Raw genomic sequence first — 16,487 nt, 5'->3', positions numbered from 1 at the left:
TAGTTCTGTTGGTTTTTCTCAACTTGTACTCTTGCCTTTGGTCGTATAGTTGTAAAGAGTGTATTTATCGATATTTAAGAAAGGTCCTCATTTCAGTAATTTAAATCAATGGTGAAAATCTGTGGGATATTGTCATTTTCGAGTCCAAGAAATCACGTCCTATCTTCTCTAACCTTCACAGAAATCCTTAGGAATATGCATTATGATTCCCACTTTATAGGCGAGAAAATAGACTCAGAGGTTAAGCGAGCGTCCCAGACTCACATAACTAATTCCAGGCAGCGCTGGGATTTGAACCCAGGCAGGGCTGTCTCCAAAGCCCACGGTTTCAATACCGACTCCCTAACTAGCAGTGCTGGACTTGTGAATGACGCTGTGACTCTCCCACCTGAGTCCTCCTACCCTCTGAAGATTTAGGGTAGACAAGGGGACTGGTCAAGACGCGGACATCCGGGATTCAGGTCTCCGAGGGACGATTTCAGAAGGGCTTAAGAGGAATCTGTGATCAGAACAGTTATCAACGATCTCTCAGTTCCACCGCTGGTCATCTTGAGCTTTATGGCCTGCAAATCCAACCACCATTTATAATTTTGTTTTTATGGTAAATATCACACCAGTTCCAACAAACATTTGGAACCAGCCGAATGTAATCTAAACTGCTTATGGTCAGATCAGGTCTGTGGCTGATCAGGAATCTGCTGAGAAGATGGTATTTAAGTCCCTTATGGGTGGATTAGTGTTCTCTCTGACTCATGTCCCACACTGTCCCCCCCCCCCCCCAGCTTTGTCTGCTACTGCATGAAGGGCCTGGAATCAGAAAAGTTTAGTATAGGCTCATCAGCACACCTGGGCAGCGGGACCTGAAAGATGTACGTACTTGGCCAAAGACACTAACCCATGCACGGGGGAGAAACCGGGCAGGAAGTGCAGTAAAATTTTTAGCAGTGGTTGTCTCTGGGCTGGTAGCATTATGGGAGATTTAAATTTTCTTCTTTATGTTTTTCTACGATATCAAAACAATGTATTGCTTTTGATATGAAGAAAAATTATTTTTGGATGAAAGAGAAAGGCATCGATGAAAAAAAAAAAAACAACTCACTCCTGGCAGTGGGGAAGGAACACTATTGCCACACACAGCCATCTGTTACGTCTTTCTAAGTGTCCCCCAGTGGAAGAAGACAATAGGAGTCACAGATTGGATTTGGAGTAAAATTTGGACAATTGTGACGGCTGGATGCGTTCCAAGGCACTTGTTAAAGATGTAGGCAGCGACACACGTCTTTGTTTCTTCCCCATCGACTCCTATCCAGCTGAGCACTTACTCCTCCCTCCTTCCCCCCACCCAAGCCTGGGCTCTTTCCCCTCCTTCAAGGGACTGGCACTTGAAAGGGAAGTGTGTGTGGTCCCCCCAAATAAAGGTGGTGCCTGCTCCTTAATCCACTGTGGTTGTCCTGGGCGGAAGGCCCCTTCTGCCACCTGCTGCTGCCACGGGCATTGGTTCTGTACCCTTGGTGGGCACCTCTCCACACCGTAGGTGGCCGTCGTGTGAGCGTATGGGCACCTCCTCACTGACACGGGCCCTGCCTTGAACCCTTCTGCAGCCATCAGTGGCTCCTTCTCGCAGGTACTAACATAACTTTCTGCTGGGGACCCATGCCCCCCACATCCACATCCTCCTTTTAGTATTGAGTCTGCAACCCCTCCCAGCCCTTCAAAGCCCCCCCACCTCCCATCTCAAATTCCCAGTCTCCACCTCCCTGCTCCAACCCTTCCCCATTTCGGGTAACTCCCAGCCCTCCTTAGAAGGGCCCCCAATGACCAAATTGACCAAATAGAGACCTGCGTGGGGGTTGCCTTTTCAGCAGCCTTTAAACCACAGAAAAGCCAATCATTCTCCACGGGAAAAGTGGGCCCAGAACTGAAGAACACAAAATCCTGGCTCTTTGCCGTGAAGGAGGGAAAGGAGGAAATTGCTTTACTCTTCTTTGCTCAGGGGTCGAAAGCAGCAAAATGAATCACTAACTGGGTGCTTACGTGCAAACAAAATCTGTAACTACAGAAATGACTCCAATTGCCCAGGTTATCTGGGCGTAGGGGAGGGGCAAGGGGACCGTCTCCTCCTCCCAACGTATTCTCCAATGTCGCTTGCCTTCCACATGTTATGTGGTAGAAAGCATGGAATGTCAAATTTACCGTCTTCACCGTGTTAAAATGTACAGTTCAGTGGTATTAAGTACGTCCACACTGTTGGGCAACCATCCCCGCCGTTTATCACCAAAGCTTTTTCATCTTCCCAAACTGAAACTCTTGACCCATTAGACACGAACTCCCTCCCCCCTGCCTTCCCACAGCCTGTGGCAACCACCCTTCTCCTTTCTGTCTCTAGAAATTCAACTACTCTAAGTACTTCATACACAAGGAATTGAACAGTATTTGGTTTTTTGGTGACTGGCTTATTTCATTTAGCACAATGTTCTCCAGGTTCATCCATGTGGCAACATGGGTCAGAATTGCCTCCCTTTTTTTTTTTTTAATGTTTATTTTTTTTTGAGAGAGAGAGAGAGACGGAGACAGAGAGTGAGCGGGGGAGGGGCAGAGAGAGAAGGAGACACGGAATCCGAAGCAGGCTCCAGGCTCTGAGCTGTCAGCACAGAGCCCGACGTGGGGCTCCAACTCACAAACCTCGAGATCATGACCTGAGCCGACGTCAGATGCTTAACCGACTGAGCCACCCAGGCGCCCCAGAATTTCCTCCTTTTTAAAGGGGTGGGTAGTTCCACTGTTTGTGTGTGTATCACATTTTGTTCATCCATGGAGCCAACAATGGGCGTGGACGCTTCCTACCTTTCGGTCTTGTGAATGATGCTGCTACGAATATTGAAATATAAATATCGCTTCAAGTTCCTGTTTTCCGTTCTTTGTGTTTCAGCAGTTTTTTTCACGGTCCTGTATTGACAAAATGGTGGTTAAGTCTATGTCGAAGACCACAGGATAAAATTAAGTCCATGACGTAGGGAGAAGCTGGTCCAACCAAGACTCTTTTGATGCTCCTACCTCTGCCACTCGCAGTGAATTTCTCAGTGATTCCCCCACATAAATCACTTGAAGATAAGCAAATAAGAACCCTGAGAAAAGACAAAGAGATTTGGGGGGGTTTCAGTGTGCCCAGGAGTGGACTCAGGTGACTTCCCCTGATCTAAGGTAATCTTGATGGATTCCTTTTTGAAAATCAAGTGTTGACTAGGTGACGCTCCAGGACCCAGGCTACATTTCTGGCTTGTCATCCATCATCTGGGCCCTGTGACCCCAATCAGAGCAGGAGGAAAACCCACTGAGGCAGGAGCAAAAACATTAGCTGTCTCTACATCTTGCCTCTCCCACCTCAGAGAGGGACATGGCCTCAGGAAACGTCTCCAGTCTTCTTTTACTTCTTTACCTTTTTTTTTTTTTTTAACGTTTATTTATTTTTGAGACAGAGAGAGACAGAGCATGAACGGGGGAGGGTCAGAGAGAGGGAGACACAGAATCTGAAACAGGCTCCAGGCTCCGAGCTGTCAGCACAGAGCCCGACGCGGGGCTCGAACTCACGGATCGTGAGATCATGACCTGAGCCGAAGTCGGCCGCTTAACCGACGGAGCCACCCAGGCGCCCCTACATTTTTTTTTTTTTATTCAGCTCTGTCTTTTTTGTGAAGCCAAGTGGTGAAAACATTTTGAACAGCCTCAGCATTAACACCAAATGAGACCAACTTTGCTTTCATTTTTGTTTTTAAAGAATTAAGTCAGGCATCTGAAATCTGAAGGGTGTTAACTCACTGAAACCCTGCAAGGGGTTTCCTGACATAGCTTTGCTTTTCACCAACAACCAGGGCAGAGAGGTCGGGGGCGGGTGCAGGGGGGGAGGCAACGGAAGGGATCTTTGGAGACAAACTGTAACAGGGCTGCTACTTGGGATGCTAGGTTAAAAGTCAATTCAACTTGAGGGCTAAATCTCAGCAAATATTATTTTTACATGAAGATAAACGCGAATATATTCTAGAAAGGAAGACAAATTTTCCATTCAGAAGACTAAGAGGGAACGGAAACTTAAAGCAAACCAGCTGGGTCATGAGCCCCAGGACCCGGGGATATGCATGTACTCTTATCTGCGTATCTGGAAACGTCACTGAAGAACACTTGAGAAGGTACTAGTAAGTAGCCTTGGCCCCTCTCTCCACGTCATGACTTTTCACCATCAGTTCAGTATTAGCCAGTGTGGTAGTCACCATAGCAAGCGAGCTCCAAATCTCAGTGGTTTAACACACACAAAAAAGTTTAAATTTTCACTCACTTCATAGTCCGGGAAAGAGGGGGGTGTGGTATGAGAGACTGCTCCATGCCATCATTCAGCGCCCCAGGCTCCTTCCATCTTGTGGCCCTGTTATCACCTAGGGTTCTAGAATCCTCTACTGGGTCCTCTACATTCAGCCAGCAGCTCAGTGAAGAGAGAGGGGGTCGAGGATCTCACAGAAAGATTGAAGAAGCCAGTGATTTCCTCAGAGTGGCTTCCATCCCTCCACTAGTCTCTGGCCAGGACTAGTTAACACGGTCCCTACAGTGCAAGGTGGCGGGGAGATGCCCGGTGCCCACGGGAGGAGCAGCGCACACAGGTATGGGTGGGCACCGGCAGCTTCTAGCTCAAGGGAGCTGGCTTATTCTTTTTAACGTTTTAGTTTACTCTCCCTGGGTAGCAGAGAATGGCCCACTCATAAATCCACACCAGGTTCTCGGCCAGCCTCTGGTCGTTTATCACAGCCTTCTGTTCTCGAAGCTGCCAGGTCTCATGGGGCCAGACAGGGGCTGAATTTTCTGCAGCAGTGGGGAAAGTGGCCCTTTCCCGGTTCTGCAACAGATCATCACGTGGTACAGTGGCGACACAGCTTAGCAGCTTTGTTTGGGCACCCCGCCTTCACCCTCCGCCTTACAATCTCACCCCAATATCATAGATCACTGTACAAGAACAGCTTCTCCAGCTTTTGTTGTGAACCTTTCTCTCTTAGAAGGGCCTCCAAACTGTCCACAGAACCACTGAGAGGCACAGCCACCTACACCCTGTCCCCTGGCCAGGAAACATCCAACACTAGGTACCACCTCTCCCTTGTAGCCAACTGCAAGGATTCCAAGCCGCTGAAATAAACCAAAGAGTTGGATCCCATCTGCCTCTGCAGGGCACCAAACAAACCAGGACAAGTCTGAAGTGCCTGGTTGAGGCTCAATTAGCCATCTAACCAATTATCTGTTATTTCCTCAGTTACAGATGGAGGGGAAAAAATGAACGACGGGGTGCATGTGGGAAAATCAGATAAGGTGGATTATAACTCAGAGGCAGCATACACAGCAGCCGGACTGAGCTTCACGGCCACGCAATGATGGTTACAGCGTTGGGAGAACAAGATGGGCTCTGGCACAGAGGACGAGAGGGAAAGGGCTGATCTTAGGGACATTCCTTAGGAAACGGTGGCCAGTCTGCTGATGGATGAAATGTGTCAGAGTCCTTGGCAAAAGGACTTCTATTGAATCTGAAGCTGTGCGGGCATCTTTGAAAATACTGGTGTTAATCCAAGTCTATTAGTGCCACTGCATTTTTATTTCCTTTTCTCTCTTCTGTTTATTATTTCCTATTGCCCACACTAGTCCTGAATGGGTTACCCGCCATTTTACATTCAAGCAACGCAAATATTTTTTAAAATTATTTTTCCATGTTTTTTTTTAATTTTTTTAACCTTTATTTATTTTTGAGACAGAGAGAGACAGAACATGAACGGGGGAGGGGCAGAGAGAGAGGGAGACACAGAATCGGAAGCAGGCTCCGGGCTCTGAGCCATCAGCCCAGAGCCCGACGCGGGGCTCAAACTCACGGACCGCGAGATCGTGACCTGAGCTGAAGTCGGCTGCTTAACCGACTGAGCCACCCAAGCGCCCCAATTTTTCCATGTTTATTTATTCTTGAAAGACAGAGAGAGGCAGAGCGTGAGCGGGGGAGGGGCAGAGAGAGAGGGAGACACAGAATCTGAAGCAGGCTCCAGGCTCTGAGCTGTCAGCACAGAGCCCGACACGGGGCTCGAACTCACGGACCGTGAGATCATGCCCTGAGCCGAAGTCAGGCGTTTAACCAACTGAGCCACCCAGGCGTCCCACAACATAAATATTTTTAACCACAGTGAGGTCACATCCTAACACTATTAATTGGCCTTTTGTTCATTTTGGGTGAGAGGAGAAATTATCCAGGTCTTCATGTAGATCTTAATTGGGCTTGAATAGAAAAATCATTTTATTTTCTCCTTTAAAATTTGTTAAGCATCATACCATGCTAACATTTCCCTGGGGGGCTCAAATGATGCTTGAGGGAGTAGTGGATGGAGGGAACATTCCCCCTCCTCCCCAATTTTCCATTTACGGTCCTCCTTCCACACCACTTCCTCCAAAAGTAAGTCATCTCGTGGGTCAGTCAGAGTTCACAATTTCTGAAACACCGCATGGGGTCTGCCCTCTTGCTCCACGGCAAATCTGTCATGCAGCAGCTGGTCCCTTTTCCTCACCTGTATAATGAAGCGTACGATCTATTACAACCTTGGTCCAAGGCCGAATTTCTGTTCACAAGACCCTGTCGTCTTTGGATGAACTGTACTGTTTAAGAGCCAAGATTATAATGAAACACTGGCTTGGCAGTCCACAACGGTGGGAATTAGGAAACATAGAAAAACTTTCTTCGACAGTGAACAAAGACATTTAGAATACCCAGCGTTACTGCTTCTGAGCTGTCAGTGGAGGTGGCCTCCTTTCGTTCACAATACTGACTTTCCAAGCCTGGATCCTCATACATTTATTGAACGACTCGTCTTGAGATCGGTCCAATGCTCTTCTTTCAGATCTGTCAAAACACCACCTCTTCCAAGAAGTTCACTAAAATTAAGTGGAAGTGAAGTAATGATCTTCCTTCCTTATTCTGCTGCCTTGGAACAGCCTCTCATCTCACAGCACCAAAACTGGAACCAGCTATTTACTTCATCTCCAGATGGGTTCCTTTATCTATAAATGCATTACTGTAACATTTTTCTAGAACATAAGAGGCTGGCACAGGAGATATTTAAGAATAGAGGCTTTACCTTAGTCAACCTTGCACGTTCTGTAGGGCCTAATACATAGGAGGTGCTAACCAGTACTTGGATGAATGAATTTCATAAGAAATAGGCCACGGACTCATCACCCGAAAAGACTCTTGAGATGCTTTGTGTGATCCTTGCTGTATTTCAGGGTTATTCGAGACCGTGCTTGTGTCTCAGAAAAGAAAGTATAAAGAAGAGAAACAACTTGGACCTCGGACACGTAGAAACAAAGCCAGACAAGCCCGGCCCTGGAATGGGCAGTGGCAATGATCCAGCCATTGATTTCTTGGTATCTGGACATTTACAGGAATGATGAGATGCTGCTTTGATAGTAACTCCAAATTGCTGCTTCTTAGTCACTTAGCGTCTACAAAATAATATTTTCTTCTAACCCCAAGCCACGATGGTCAGGACCACAGGGCAATATCCTGTAACAAGAGACGTGTGCGCTGTCACAGCAGTTCTCAAAGTGTGTCCCGCCCAGCCACGGTCCCAGGAGCTATCTGTGCCAGAAAGTCCACAAGGGCCACGTGAGTGGGTCAACATCACACATTGCACCACCATCTTTCATCGTCAACAGACTCTTCAACTTCAACAGAAGCTGACGTGCTAAATAGATCTGATCATACAATCCCATTTTCCTATAGTGTCTGACACGTTGCACAGAACACACTTTAAGAGAGACACCTCTGGGGCCCCTGGATGGCTCCGTCCGTTGGGCGTCCAACTCCGGCTCGGGTTGTGATCTCACGGTTTGTGAGTCCGAGCCCCGCATCGGGCTCTGTGCTGACAGCTCGGAGCCTGGAGCCTGCTTCGGATTCTGTGTCTCCCTCTTTCTCTTCCCGTCTCCCACGTGCACTCTGTCTCTCTCTCAAAAATAAATGAACGTTAAAAAAAAGAAAAAAAGAAAAAAGAAAGACATCTCTGTCTGTAGTCCATTGACGGCATTTTTACGCAGGTAGAGCAGGGATTTGCAACCTGCAATATGTTTGTGCCAGAAATGGCGTGCAGGTCCTTGGTTGCCATTTTCCCTTATTTTACTGAAAGGTGACCTGACCATCTGCCACAGGAGTTACATTTAGCTTCATACCCTGCAAGCGAGGCTTGGTGGGTAGACCAGAAAGACCTGAAAGCGGGAAACTTGGTTCATAGCCTTGCAAAGGCTGGCGCCGTGGGGGTAGAGCTGGCAATCACCAGCTTGGGTCTCATTCCTAGAGACACAACAATGTGTTTTTTTTTTTTTGTTTTTTTTGTCAGGGATAGACTCTTGGCTGGTCACAGGGACGGGTGGCTGCCATGGAAACATATTTGACTTATACGTCAGTGGCAGATCAGAGCCTGGCATATTTCCGATGAATATTGGATTTGAGGGCACAGTCACGGTATTTGCTGTTACTTTGAAATTGGGCCACAACCTAGCAGCCTCGTTAGGGAAATATGCATGATTTTCTTCGCAAAATTAAAATATTCTCAGGGGTTATTCGGGCTTCCAGGACAAAAAAAATGTACCAGACACGAGTGTGCGAGCCAGGTTTCCAAGTCTTGGTAGCAGGAAGCTACGGTGTCCTATTCAGTCACAGCCTTGTGGTTTTCCTGGTGCTCAGGTGCTAGACTGATGTGTTCTCTGATGTGTTTCCCCTCCCTCTGTCCTTCTACACTGTGTCCTTTCCCCATCAGTCAGCCTGACACCCAAGTTGCCTCAGAGATGAGGAGACGGTGCTAAAAGCTGAGAAATACGTTAAGAAGTCAGTTATTTGCCTTTGATTTCAAAAGCTTAAGTCTCAGGGGCAGCAAGGAAAACCCAGAGCATGAAAAAATACATTTGGAAGAAAAACCTGATGAAGGGACATAGCTATCCTGATCCCCATTCTCTCACCCAAACTGGAGTTTTCCCAGTGGGAGAAGGAGAGCAGATTGAAGAAGCAGGAGGCCACTGACGGGTCCTGAAGGCATGCCCCGCCCTGCTCTCCACTCCACACTGAGATTTAGAGGAGGCAGGGGATGATGGAAGGACCTGGAAGGTGGGAGGGATTGGAGTGTGTCGATTTATGGAAGTGGCAAGATGGCAGCCAAGATGTCTTCCGCCTTTCCCAAGTTCTCTGCGAGAGCCACCAGGTCACCAGGTGCCTATGGGTGGCACTAAAAAGTGGTCATAGGAGGGAACAAGGGGTCACTCGGCAGTGAATCAACAAGCAAAACAACAGACACGTGGACATAGGCACAGCTGGGACCCCTTAGGACCAGGTCAGCACCCTACGAATGAGAAGAAAATATGGAAGGAGCTTGAAGCCCTGACAACTCCACCGGACCAGGCTGCTATTCCGTGAAGAAGAAATCAACTCTCTCATTTAAGATATTGTTACTCAGTCTGTCCCGTGCTGGGGCCAAGCACATTCCTCCAGGCAGACAGACACGCTCGGGTACTGAGGAGGAAGCTGATGACGGTATGGAAAGGGCCCCCGAAGCCACAGGAGATGTCCACGGTAGGCCAAGGAGATAGGCAGGGCACCAACAGCATCTGCCGCACAGCCACTCACCCATGCCTCCCTTCTTCTGTCTATTATAATGGCATTCGTCACGTCACTGTGAAGTAGATTTTCTGCCCGTCTGCTCTATGAATCAAGGCTCGTGTTTGTAAGTGAAGAAAACCCCAATTTCAATGAACTTAAACAAAAAAGAGAGCCTGTTGATTTGTGGGACTGCAAAGTGAGATATCCAGCCATTTCAGATGACATCCAGGGGCTCAAGTCCCATAATCACACCCTTGCTCTGAGTCTCTCTCACCCGTCTCAAGAGTTTGTGTGGAGTTCACTCTCCAGCAACCCGTCCTCCCACCCCACGATGGCGGACGGGGCTGAAACCTCGAACCTTCCAAACGTTGGGTCTTTCTGAGGCGACCGCCAGACCAGCGGCTGGCACAGTGGGCAAGCAGTCAACATTTGCTCAGTGAGTGAGTGAGCTGATGCATGAACGAATACGTATTTCCTCCGGAGTGCGGGAGAAGCTCCCCCAAGTGCCGGGGTGCCAGAGTTGAGCGCTGGCCTTGGAGCCACTTGGATACTCAACAAGGGCGTGTGCCAGTTTTCCAGGAGAGCCATGGGTGGATTTGGAAGTATGTCTCTCCCCACCACAGGAGAAGTAGGCTTTTGGTTGGCTCCCTGAGTGGCTGGCTGGTCCCGAGGCACCCCTGGAGAAGCGGCCGTTTATGGGACAAAAGGGGCTAAGGCCACCTCGTTTCTAGTTTCCAGGCCAGCCCAGCAGCCCCTTCCTGCTCCTCCTGGGCAAGACAACCGCAGATGGGGCTTCAAGGAACTTGGTGCTGGCAGCTGCAGGAACCTCCGAGAAGCAGCCTCTTAGTAATTAGTCACTGGAAAAAGAGACCTGAACCCTCCAGAAAGCAGTCACATGGGATTGTGTAGCCCTAATCCTGAAGAGAACTTTTCTCCCCCCCTAAGAAATAGATTCCCAGAAATATTGAGGTAACAGGTAATGCATGTAACTGAGAATTCCTTTCAGGCGGTTGGGGGATGGGGAAAAATAACCATGTTAATGATTCCATTCAGTCGCTTTCCCATCTGTTGTCTTAAAGAAAAAAAAAAAATCAAAGATAGGCATATCATTTCTGCTATTGCCAAAACCAAAGAAGAGTGACTACCATCATAAATAAGAAACCCAGGTCTTATTTCATTGACATTAATGCTCAAAGGACTATAAAAATAAATCAAAAGAGTATTCAGAGTATATGAAATCTGCATATATTTTCATCAAATAATGCAAATTAAAATAAAGGTGATAAAATTAACCATTTTCAATGTTGATGTTCCCAAAGATGTCTTCTAAAAATTAGAAATTTGTCCTTAAAATTGAAAGGCAAAACACAACGCACAGTATGCGAATGCCAAAAGTTTAAATCAAAATTATTTAGGGGGCGCCTGGGTGGCTCAGTCGGTTGAGAGTCTGACCTCGGCTCAGGTCACGATCTCACAGCTCGTGAGTTCGAGCCCCGCGTCGGGCTCTGTGCTGACCGCTCAGAGCCTGAAGCCTGCTTCAGCTTCTGCGTCTCCCTCTCTCTCTCCGCCCCTAACCCACTCGCATTCTGTCTCTGTCTCTCTCAAAAATAAATAAACATTAAAATTTTTTTTTAATGATTTAGATAAAATCATTTTCGAAAAATAAAACCACTCGTGGTTCTAGTGTTCAACATCTGTCAAGCTGCCAGTTGAAGAATCTCATCTTGAGATCCACATAAAAAAATTTTTAAATGTAATATGCGCTAATACTGCAAACCGTTCCCCAGTTACCGTGTGCATCTGTTGTAAATACCACACCAGTCTCTGAGCACCCCTAGAACCAGAACCAGGAATCGAAACTCAAAGAGAAGCAAGGATGCCTGACTCCATTGGGAACCGATACTTGGTTATGCAACAATCCAGTCCCGTTATGCTGGCCGAGAGGAAGGGTTTGACAAATTAATCGATGTGTCCTTTCTGATCCAAGTAACACAAGTCTAAGTGCACCTCAAATCCTCCTCGTACCCCAAAGCCATCTGTACCCACCAGAGTCAGGAAGAGTGGAAGCCCTAAACCCTATCGGCATCCAGAGGTGGTCTCTTTTGTGGACACGATGCGGACGTGGAGGTCTGGGTAACGACAGTGGCTGTTTGGGGGCATGGGTCACACTCTGCCAAGTGCTGATCAGATCCCCAGGGAGAGAGTGCCCGTGTGCTCTTCGATACACTTATTTGTGTGTGGTTGGCGATACTGGGGCCCTCGAACCCAGGAGTGGGTACACTTCGTGGGTCCTGGGCCAGAGAGTAAATAGTTTTGGCTTTGGTCACTACTGCCATTGCTCAACTGCACCACTGTAATACAAAAGCAGCCGCAGACAATTCGTAAATGAATGAGCGCAACTGTGTTCTAATAAAACGTTACTTACCCAAACAGGCTGGATCTGGTCCAGTTTGCAGGCCCTTCTAACTAACACACGGGGCCCTCTTGTCTGGATCCAAAGGCAGTCTGGCTGTTCCAGTCCCACAACCCCATGAGTTTAAGCATTTCTTAAAGCAAAGGATTCAAAAGAAATAGGAACCTTCTGTGTGCATCGGCTAACACCCGCCCAGTGTTTTGTAGCGCCATCACAGAGCTGGCAGCCCATGACCTTGGGCAAGTCATGGAACCCAGCCCTCTCAGCTTCGTCCCTTCATCTGTAAAATGGTCAGCTGTGCTGTTCCCCCTCTCGGAGCATTACTGAGAAAGTCAAAACAACAGTGGCAATGATCACACTTCCCGTCTGCAAAGTGCATTACAGTTTTCCAAATTGTTTTCTACTTGACCCTTGTGAGAATCTTATGAGGCAGTCAGTCCCAACCCCATTTTTACACGTGTGGAAACTGTGGGGCACAGAGTATGTAAATAACTAGCTGAAGGGCCCCAAACTGGCAACCAGCGGAAACCAGGTCTCATCCATACATGGTATCCAGGAAGGCACTGTGTCTCTTCATTCCCAAGGTAAAGCCACTTTTACCCCAACTATGCGGGATCTCTGTGTAAATATGTCTTGCTCTGTAAATAAAACCAGTGCTGTTTGAGCCTTTTTTTTCATCTTAGACCCCTGACCCTCTGGATTATAATTCTTTTAATATGGAAACTTATTGTAGACCCTAGACATTCTGTCACAATATCAGTGACACATTTGAGTTATTACTGAACAAACACCATTTATACCTGTATCTTGGGTTGTGCCGGTAGGAACAGAAAACATGCCAACTTTATTTTCTCCCCATCTGGGCTTTTCCATCAGGCTGCCAAAGAGCGAGCTCGTTGCCAATTCAGCAGTGATCACGTAAACATTGCTTCCTCTATTATCTTTCCCCCAAAATGATTCTCACCTGTCCAAGTTCAACGTGCACCGTGAGAAGGGCATTCAGGAAACTCCTCTCTGCCTGATGGGATTCACGATTAGGTCTGATGCTGCCTCATTTATTCATCAGGGCTGTTGACCAAGTGGTGCACGTTTTGCGACTCTAAATTCCAAGTCAAAGTTCAATCTCTTGCATTTCAGTGGAATTAGAATTTGTCAAACAGCTCTTGAAACTGGACTGTTTGACTTCTAATGTTTACAGATGTTTCATATTTTACTGGTGTTTGTGCTAAGGGGCTGTAATCAGAATCATGTCCATCACTCATTAAACATTTGATTCTTTCTGATGTTTTCAATCCTCTGAGCTCTACGCTTCCTTCAACTCACATTTAACTTTTCCCTCACAATGTCTGCCCTTTCTCGTGCAGATTTGACAACTTTAATCTTATGAAGTTCTGCTGACCAACGTGGTAGTCACAGATCACCTATGGCTACTTACGGTTAAGTTAATTACATTTGAAAATCGACTTTCTCTAGTCAGATTTCACGTGCTCAGTAGCTCATGTGCCAATGGCTAAACTATACTGGGCAGCCCAGATATAGGGCTTTTTAATTTTTGTAGAATGTTCTTTAGAAGGCACTGTATAATGGATTTAGAGACTAATTTGGACCAACTTCATAGCTGGTACAAATTCATCTGAGAACTGCTCTTGACCCACCTACTTTATTCTTTTAAACCACCCATACAAATACTAAGACCAAGACTCCAGTAACCACAGGGATCATTTGCTGATTATATATCATGCGCCATGCAATGCACTAAACCCTGAGTGTATACTATCTCACTGAATCTCTGTAATGAGTCAACGTTATTATCAAGACTTATCAGGAACCTGAGGCCCGGGGCCACATAGTAAGAGGCAGATTTGAGATCAAAACCTATGTTTTTCTGGCTCTAGAGCCTGAGCTCTTAAACACTCAGTGATACCCAACTCCTCACCCTCGTCTTCCCCTGCCCCCTATTCTGCTGTGGCCCTGGCTAGACAAGGATAGGACCTAGGCTGAATGTCATGCTGGAGGGGCACTCTGCCCAAATCAAGGGCAGAGTAGGCAGCATGAGGGTATCTAGGTGGGCACAAGAGCCCAGGCTAATGTTGTGTCAAAATGAAAATAGTGTCCTTCGTAACACAACTACTGAAGCTTTTTACCGACTGGATACTTTTCCACTGAAAACGCCCCAGTAAGAATAATCACGAGTGGGTCTGTTGGGATTGGTTAGTAAAATCTGGTTAGTAAAATCTGACATTAACCCAAAGTTAATGTCAATGTTAACGTACGTTCATGAACATTAATGTGTGGGCTGCTGCTTCTTTGTATTGTTTTTCATTGTTTCCTTTTTTGGAAGCACTGATTTCATTCCACAGGTCCCATGTGCCAGCTATCATTATAGTCTGGGTTTCAAACTCTTTGTTTCTCTGGGACAACTCTCGGAGATGACTGGTCACTGCCGCTTGTTCACAACAAACAGTCCCTCTGTCTGCCCTGAATGCTGACTTCTTACTTTGAAGCTTAAGTTGAGCTTTGTTTTTAATGCAAACCCATCTACAGATTAGAGAGCCAGAAATTGGGTCTCTGGGAGGCAGCCTGGAGGGTTCCTTGAGCTCATGGTAAAAACTCCGTATTTCACATCAGTCACAGATCTCTCACTAGCCTTTCTTTCCTAGCCTTCCTTTCTTCCCTTTTAATTTTCTTTCTTTCACAGGATTCTTTGAAACTTGACGTGCTAGCTGTCAAGACTACTAAATTAATACTTTTTTTTTTTATAGGTCATAACCTTGCTGGAGTGAGCAAATCCAAATCGGAACAAGTAACACAGAGCGTTCATCCAAATAAGTTTTCACACATAGCAGGCGAGGCCCAGGATGCAGGGGACATTTCCTTGCAATCGAACAGTGCTATACGATCTCTAGAATCTGACGTGGCCGCCTCAAACCCACTCTAACAGGAAAGGTGCTAGGGGGCAGAATGAAGAACCACATGAACCTGCCTCCCAGGACCATGATATCTTGGATCTGAATATGGTGTTCCAGCTCGTCATTAGACCAGTCATTAGGCATCCACCTGGCATATCCAACACACTGGGTAATTAGCAGTAATGAGTAAGAACACAAGAACAGACCAATTAAACACCATCTACCTATTAGTCATATTTGAAAGCTACCAGTCACCAAAGACCAGCCAAATCCTGTCCGTAATCAAGAATTTGAAAAAGATCTATTGAGAAGACAGACTTTTGAGATGATGATGTCAGACGGGGTTGAACTGCATGAGTCAGAATGGAAATTCACTAGGTCAACAGACAGCGCGGATACTATAAGATAATACGATTTGGAAGCGCCAGAACCAGCCGGCTGGGGCACAAAAGAATCCTGTGGCCAAAGCTGAATTTCAAGATATCAAGACTCGGGCAAAATTGTTACCAGACTTAATAACGTTGAGTGTACTGTAGGGCCTGAGAATCACGGACCATGCCTATTTTTACTTCCCATTGTATTCCCAGCACCAAACAGCACCCAGCATATTCGGTAGGTTCGTTCAGTAAGTTTTTGCAAATGAACGAAGTAATAAATCAATGAAGTGCCATTTTGTTTTCTATCCTTTGTCACAAGGACCGCCCCTTCTTGGTCAAATGTCTCCAGGGTATCCTGAGAAGTCTTGTGGCTTCCCAGGTGTTCCAAATGGGCACACCTCGGTAAGCACAGTTCTTCAAGCATTGCTGTTGTGTCTGGTTTTCCGGCTCTCCGTTAAACCTCAACTGGGCTGGAACCCTCTCTCTCGGAGCCAGTTCATTTCATTAACTTGTTTCCCCTGGGTCAGTGAATGAAAGTAAGTATAGGGCAATAAGTGTGCCCATCCCCTCCTTCCAAAATGTTTTAATTTGAACGTTACGGTGCAGCGTGGGGACTGGACTGGAATCTTCCACTCAGTAGCTGTAAGACCTTGAGCAAGTTATCTGACTCTCTCAGCCTTCGTTTCCTCATCTGCAAATAAGGGTTATAAATAGCACAATCCCTCCCTCAAAGCGCACTTGTGCGCATGAAATAAAACAACCCAGGTGAAGAGTCCAGCACAGTGCCCGTCACACGGAAAGCACACGTGAAATCGGCAGCTGTCACAGGGTTCCCAGACGCCAGCAGCAGCAGCCCTACGAATTAGTTAGAAGTGCAAATTCTCGGGGCACCTGGGTGGCTCAGTCGGTTAAGCGGCCGACTTCGGCTCAGGTCATGAGCTCGCAGTCCGTGAGTTCGAGCCCCGTGTCGGGCTCTGTGCTGACAGCTCAGAGCCTGGAGCCTGTTTCCGATTCTGTGTCTCCCTCTCTCTCTGCCCCTCCCCTGTTCATGCTCTGTCTCTCCCTCTCTCAAAAATAAATAAACGTTAAAAAAAAAAAAAAAGAAGTGCAAATTCTCTCTCAGTCCCTCCCCA

The 16,487-nt window shown here is 46.9% G+C and overlaps 1 long non-coding RNA gene across 1 annotated transcript; it reads right to left on the bottom strand.

Annotated features, from left to right (window-relative positions):
• Positions 1–8,375: 8,375 nt before the first annotated feature.
• On the bottom strand, positions 8,376–16,219 carry LOC115509037. Its single transcript, XR_003967203.1, has 2 exons — positions 16,150–16,219; positions 8,376–8,483 (listed from the first exon to the last, which is right to left on the bottom strand). It is a non-coding gene; the product is annotated as an uncharacterized LOC115509037 (long non-coding RNA).
• Positions 16,220–16,487: the final 268 nt, after the last annotated feature.

This window comes from Lynx canadensis, chromosome A2 (assembly GCF_007474595.2).
Source record: "Lynx canadensis isolate LIC74 chromosome A2, mLynCan4.pri.v2, whole genome shotgun sequence".
Taxonomy (NCBI): domain Eukaryota; kingdom Metazoa; phylum Chordata; class Mammalia; order Carnivora; family Felidae; genus Lynx; species Lynx canadensis.
This window is presented reverse-complemented; position numbering and strand designations above follow the sequence as displayed.